This window comes from Zea mays, chromosome 4, assembly GCF_902167145.1.
Source record: "Zea mays cultivar B73 chromosome 4, Zm-B73-REFERENCE-NAM-5.0, whole genome shotgun sequence".
Classification (NCBI taxonomy): domain Eukaryota; kingdom Viridiplantae; phylum Streptophyta; class Magnoliopsida; order Poales; family Poaceae; genus Zea; species Zea mays.
In genome coordinates this window covers 54,700,950-54,708,289 of record NC_050099.1, presented here as the reverse complement: position 1 = coordinate 54,708,289, position 7,340 = coordinate 54,700,950, and the positions used below count along the sequence as shown (strand labels likewise).

Sequence of the window (7,340 nt, the reverse complement as noted above, 5' to 3'; positions counted from 1 at the left end):
GCTCATGACCGTGAGCACGACTGATATACCAGTTTTACACTCTGTAGAGGTTGCACATCTTTACCCACAAGTCATGTTACCCATCTGCCACAGGGTTGTACGGGCCCCATACACCTCTACCAAGGTAGCGAGGCAGGGTAACACTACGAGGCCTTTACAAAGTTCCACTAGCTTCAGAAAACCCACTACGGTTTCTGAGGAGCGCAATATAGGAATCCCCCGTCTAAAAAGCCATCTCAGCAAAATCAACCCGAGAACCTCCCTATACCGACAACTCCCCTACCGCCCTTGCCCCTTTCGGGTAAGGTAGTCCTCCACTAACTTTCCTAATTAGTCAGCCAAGGGCATCCTATACCACCCTTGTGGTAGCATTGTTTTCCTGGATGGTTCTCCATGTTCCAATTAACATAATGATCTTGTCATGAACAGTAAATAACTCATTTATAATAAAAGTATGATCATGAATAATGTGTATCTTAACACCCAAAACCACATAAAGCAATAGCAAATGCTACCCAAAAGTTCAGTGGTAAACAAGGTATAAAGATAACCAAACTAGGGTGACATATTGGGTCCCAACAAAATTAACCTATGCAGATCATAATGATTAACATGAACATTATTGGGTAAATAAAAGCAATCAAGGGCACAACTTGCCTTCAACGAGCTCCTACTCAGTAGTTTCCACCTGCTAAGCACCGAGATCCTCGGTTGCTTGCTCGTCTACTCGCAACAATACAAACAAACATGGTATAGGAGAAATTAATATCACACCAAACATCATAATAGAATGCACGATAATATTCTAAGCATTGTAACTAGATCGTTGGTTCAAGAATCACTAAATCTGGAGTTACGATTAAAGAGTTATGATTTTTCGAAGTTTTAAGTGTTTGATATAGAAAAAATTAAGTGCCTAATTTTAATCTATGTTTCATGACAAAACAAGGTTACCAGATGATAAACAATATTAATACGAATTGAATGCAACTGAAATGGATAAAAAATGAGTTAAAATGAATTACTTATGAATTAAACAAGTTTCTGGAATTATTTTTAAACTAGAAATTCAATTTTAGTGTATTTTCACTTAATTAATAAACTGAATGGACCGCTGACACTATTATTGGAAGGTTCAGGGACCTAACTGCTAAGAAAATGACCTATTTTAAATGTTTTCTAACAGTGCTAGGACGACAGGTTGATTAGTAAAGATTATAGGATCTCTTTTGCATAATCGCACGACCGAAAGGGTATCTATGAATCCTTGTAGTTGGATCACAAGCCAACAACTAGGATTGGATCGGATCCCAAATAACCGACCCCCTGTTCCAGCCCTACGATCAACAGTATACGACTCGGATCTTAAATAGCTAAGACGGATTCCTACGTGTCCGATACTTATCCAACGACGCAGTTCTAACAACCCCTACCGTTACGCGTGATTTAATCTCATGCATCGAATCTCCGATCGGTGGTCCAGATTGGACCACGCTGAACGGGGACAATATTCTAATCCCAGCCGTTACACCTAGATCAGATGGCCGATACGCGTTTTTCCCCCTCCTAGGTGCGTAGGCGACAGCATCGCCCGTGTTTACAGTGGCGCGCCCGCCGGAGGCCCCTACATACGACCATATGGCTCCCCGAAGCTATCCTAGAGGGAACTACTTCCAGAATGGAAGATGGCGATCGTTATAGGAACTATCATACTGGCGTTACTGTCGTGTTGATGCTTGACCACGACACGAGGCGGACAACGGCGCAGTTCAAACTCTGATGAGCAATTCCTGCAGCGACGCATCGTTCCGGGCGTGGACGAGTCTCGCACGGGCTTTAGAGATGAGCGGTCGACATCCCACGCATATCCACAGGGCCCGAGGCGGCTAGGTGGAGATGACCGGTGGAGCTAATTCTACCGCGCGCTGGCAACTGGACCTCGCTTGACGTCGGCAGTGAGCTTAGGGTTTGGGGAAAAGAGGAGGAGAGGGGCGCAGGGGCACACGACTTTATAGCACGACCCGGTCGGACGCCACAACCCCCAGGCGTGACATAGGCGCCGAGATTTCCCGCGTCGCTCGGTCTGTTACAGCGCCGAGAAGATGAACAGGGGTGGACCCCACAAGTCAGTCGGTTCGGAGACTGCACGGATACGTGTGAGTGTCACCGACGTAGGGGCCCGCACGTCAGTGCACGCGGACGCGCGGGCGCAGTTTCGGTGGGCCGAGGTGGGCCTGGCGCACGTGCGTGGAGCATGAGGTCGGGCCGAAATTGATCCTGGCGACCCATTACGGTAATTTTCCTTTCTTTCTTTTTTTATTCATTTTCTGTTTTATATTCTCATTTATAATTTGAATTCAAATTTAAATTGTGATTCCTTTATTCAAATAAAATGCTTCACACAAAATAATACATCAGCATGAATGCATTTTTAATTTATTCAACTTGATCTCTTTATTTACATATGCAAAAGAGAAGAGAACAATTAATCACGTAGGGTTCCATAATTTCCAAAGCTTTTTGTATAAAAAAATTATTCCATCCAAATTTGGGATTTACAGATCTCTCCCATCTGCTCACATATGCACTTCGTCCCCAGATCCAAATCACGGAGAGGCGGTTATTGGTCATCGCATACGCAGGTGAGTCTCTCCTTATACCTCCTTTCCCTCGGCGTCCTCTCCCCTTGGCGTGCTACGCCGCAGGGCCCCTGGTCGTGGCCCCCACCTCTTCTCCCTTGCGCGCGGCGGCCACTCGGCACCTGATCCCCGACGAGCTCGTGCCATGGCGGCCTTGTGCACCATTGCAGGCCTGTGAGGCCAACCATCGGATCAGCCAGCGCCCAGCCCGTCCTTCCCTGCGCGTGCGGCCAAGCCTGGCTCGCCCGGCGCGACAGACTGCACGGCCCCTCGCGGTTGCACGCCCCCTCGCGGTTGCACGCCCCCTCCCCCCTCGGGCCCCTGCAGGCGCACGTGGCCCGGTGGCGCGGCGGCCAGCCTCATCCCGATGGCCAGGCGAAGCCTCCCCCTGTGTGGATTTTGATGCGTGCGGAGTGCGGTTGTGTTTCCAGGGAAGACGAAAGAGAGAATCCCCATCCACGCGAGATCCTACGTGGGATCTTCTGCGACCAAGATCCATGCGACCCTCTATGTGGTCAATCCGAAACCAATAGAATTACGCCACGTCATAATAATTCGTGAATTTTGATTTATTTAATTAATCATTTGTTCATCAGTTGGGTATTAGAATAATGTTCCACTTAAAACTAACCTATAGTTTTATTTCATATCTGTAAATAATTGTTTCATGATTATGCTGATTCGGACATTTCGAATTACTACTTGTTTAGCATAAACACGAAAATTGATTTCCCGTAGGTCACGTCATTTGTGGGTGTCGCGCATGCCAATTCCGCACGTCGCGCGCATCGTTTTTGTGTGTCGCGCGCTTTGTCGCGCATCTGGTTCGCACATTATTCACGTACTGCAGCACACATCGATCACGCATGTCTCGCACACTGTTTCACGCTATCTCGCGCGCTATTTGCGCGTCGTTGTTGTTTGTTCGCACGTTCTTGTCGCGCGTCTGGTGCACGTGATGCCGTGTTGTTCACGTCGTTCACGTGTGTCTGTCGCGCACGCTGTTTTTGTGTATCGCGCGTTGTCTGTGCGTAATATTAAATCGTTCGCTCATAACCACTCATGTCAGTAAATTAACTATTTATTTAATCGTCCACTATAAAAAAACAGTAATTTAGCCAAAGCTAAGTAGTAGTTTTAATGTACATTTGATAAAGTTCAATTAATATAATTATGTCAAATTAAATATTCTGATTAATACTGGTTTAGTGTAAACGTGATAACTTCTCGACCATAGCTTCGACTGGTTCGTTCCTTTTCCTTGTGTAACCGTAGAAGCGCTCTCTATTTTATATTGCTCGTTTTTATAATATTTTATCTGGTATGGTGTAATGTTCTTATGCAAGTATATGTGTTTCTTGTGCCAGTTTGTATTCGTTGCGCGTCGCGAATAGATTGCGATCTATTCCTAAGCTTTAAGGAATCGACAGTCAAGTTTCACGACCAAGCGAACAAGCTCCTCGAGTTCCATAATGTTGAAGACCCTAAGCTTCTGTTTGGTGAAGGCAAGTGTCCTCTGACCTACTTATATCCTATTCACATTCATTTCCCCGCATTATACAATTAAAACATAAGGATTGACTAGCTTTCTATTTACCTCATCCTTGATTAATTTTTGGGTTATTGTGGTTAGCTTTATGCTAGCGCTCTACTTTAATCAATGAACATGATAAGAATATCTATGATACATGATGATATCTTGATTATGATGATGAACTTGTGTGATTTTAGGGGACTCAGGCTGTTTCCCAAGTACCTCTCTGTAAGGACTTGTTCGCTGGATGACCATCTGGGAAAACAGTACAACCATGAGGGTAGAATGGGACGCCCTTAGCTGATTAATTGGAGGAACTTAGGGGTGTAGTTGGCTTCACCGTTGTGCTATCAATGGGGGCCGGGGTATAGTGCTTGCTTTGCTAAGGGTTGGTGCCGAGGTTCATTCGTTTCAGTTTTGTTAGTTACCCACCTTAGGGAGGAGTACTGTGTATGTACGACTGGCAAAAACTAACGGACGACTACACACACGGGGAATCTTTGTAAAGGCTACGTAGTGATACCCTACCATATCACCTAGGTAGTGGTCAATGAGGATAAGTGCTCCTTGGACAGAATGGGAATCACGGCTCATGGGTAAAGTGCGCGACCTCTGCAAAGGATCGAAACTGATATATCAGTAGTGCTGACGGTTATGAGTGGCCTTGGGAGCTCCTTTGATTAGAGATGCAGATGATCTGAGATACAATGGTTCTATTAATGGTTTTTTGTTCGATGATGATAATGATGTTCCTTGGTGAGGAAATGATTCACGGGTTGGTTATTGCTAAAACTTGGCTTGTACTAATAATAAATACCTAACAAACTAAAAGCATCTGCTTTAATCCTAAACACACATAAAGCTAGTCCACCTCAGCCAAACGGGACATTTGCAGAGTACGTTGATGTGTACTCACCCTTGCTTTCACAAAACACCATGTTGCCTTTGGTGCAATGTATGCTCAGGTAAAGAAGAAGAAGAAGGTGATAAGGCGGACTTCTAGGAGTTCCAGGACTTCAATGAGTTTGACGACCTCCCCCAGTCAGCTGTATGTGGCGGGTTTATTTACGTTGGTTACGTTTCTATTATGTGCACTTTGATTTATATCATGTAAATGACTATAGTCTGTAGTATTATTACTTAGTCTTTATTAATATTCGAAGCATTGTGCTATGATGAGTCATTTATGTAATCGCTATATACGTGAGTTCTGATCCTGACACGTACATGGTTCGCATTCGGTTTACCTTCTAAAACCGGGTGTGACATAGAGCTGATAATCTTGGAATCTAGTGGAATTGATGTGATACTTGGTATAGATTATCTAACCAAGTATGGTGGAGTAATATCTTGCGCTAAGAGGATGGTTATGTTAACAAGTCCGTAAGGACAAATAGTTGAGGTCAATGTTAGCATGCCAGCAGAAGCAGGAACCGTGGTAAATCATTTGGAGGATAAATCTTTGGAAAACATCAGAGTCGTATGTGAATACTTATACGTGTTCCTAGAGGAATTACCAGGTATGCCACTTGATCGTGATGTAGAAATCTCTATTGAATTATTACCTGGAACTGCACCTATATCAAAAAGACTATAGAATGGATGTTAAGGATTTAGGTGAACTTAAGAAACATATAGAATAATTGTTAGAAAAAGGTTTTATCCATCCGAGCTCCCCCCTTGGGGAGCTCTAGTTCTATTTGTGGATAAGAAAGATGGTTCAAGAAGAATGTGTGTTGATTATAAAAGCTTGAATGAAGTAACTGTTAAGAACACATATCATTTACCTTGGATTGAAGACTTGTTTGATTAGATGAGAGGACCTAAGATATTCTCTAAGATAGATCTAAGATCAGGCTATCATCAGCTGAAGATTAGAGCTGAAGATGTACCCAAGACAACCTTTACCACAAGATACAGATTATATGAGTTTTTGGTCATGTCATTTGGACTGACTAATGCGCCAGCATACTTTATTAACTTGATGAATAAAGTATTCTTGGAATATCTCGACAAGTTCATAGTAATATTCATTGATGATATACTGGTATACTCCCGGAATGAAGAAACACATGAAGATCATCTTAGACTAGTTCTTCAGAAGCTTTGTGACAATCAGTTGTGTACAAAATTTTTGAAGTGTGGTTTTTGGCCGAAGGAAGTTTCCTTCTTAGGATATATTATAACTCATGGTGGAATTAAGGTAGATCTAGGCAAGATAAGTGAAATACTAAATTGGAAACAACTAAAGGAGTGTCAAAGATATTAGCAGGTTATTATAGAAGATTCAGCGAAGGCTTCTCCAAGTTAGTGAAACCTCTTACTTCACTGCTGGAGAAAAGTAAAGAGTTTAAATGGAACAAAGTTTGCCAGAAATGTTTTGAGGAACTCAAGGAAAAGCTAACCACTGCACTGGTTTTGGTAATGCTAGATATTCATAAAGGATTTGATGTTTATTGTGATGCCTCACATCTAGGACTTGGATGTTGTCACACCCGATTTTGGAAGGCAAACCGAATGCGAACCATGTACGTGCCAGGATTATAAATTCACATACACAACGATTACATAATTGGACATTATCACACAATGCTCAAATAATAGCGTAAAGAAGTATTACTTTATTACATCATGATGTCTGAAACATCCACATAGTCATTAACTTAAATAGAAATCAAAGTGCTAAATGAAACATAGTAAGATAAGGCCTTCACAGACAACTGACTGGGGGTTTGCCGCTAATCTAGTTTAGAACTCCTCGAAGTCCTGAAACACCTAAAAGTCCTCCGCGTTTCCTTCATCTTCTTCTAAGCAATGGTTGCAATGTGGACAACCTGGTTTTTAGTGTTTAAGCAAGGGTGAGTACACATCATCGTACTTAGCAAATGTCCCGTTTGGCTAAATTGGACTAGCTGTATGTGGGGTTAAGATCAAAGCAGTTGCTTTTAGTTTGTCAGATATTTATCATTAGTAGAAGCCAAGTTTTATCATAGTTACAAAGTTGATATCCCAAAAGAAAGCACCTCCTCAGAGAGGAAAGTACCAGAAATCATAAGTATAGCCATCATCATTAAACCATCAAAATAAATGTATCTAGAGTATCTCTAATCAAAGAGGATCCCAAGGCTGCTCTTAAGTCTTAATCGTGAGTACAACTGATATAACAG

At 42.8% G+C, this 7,340-nt stretch overlaps 1 long non-coding RNA gene across 1 annotated transcript; it reads left to right on the top strand.

Annotated features, from left to right (window-relative positions):
• The first annotated feature begins 2,561 nt into the window (after positions 1–2,561).
• Positions 2,562–5,385, top strand: LOC118476906 (uncharacterized). Its single transcript, XR_004857746.1, has 2 exons — positions 2,562–2,642; positions 4,007–5,385. It is a non-coding gene; the product is annotated as an uncharacterized lncRNA (long non-coding RNA).
• The last annotated feature ends 1,955 nt before the right edge of the window (positions 5,386–7,340 follow it).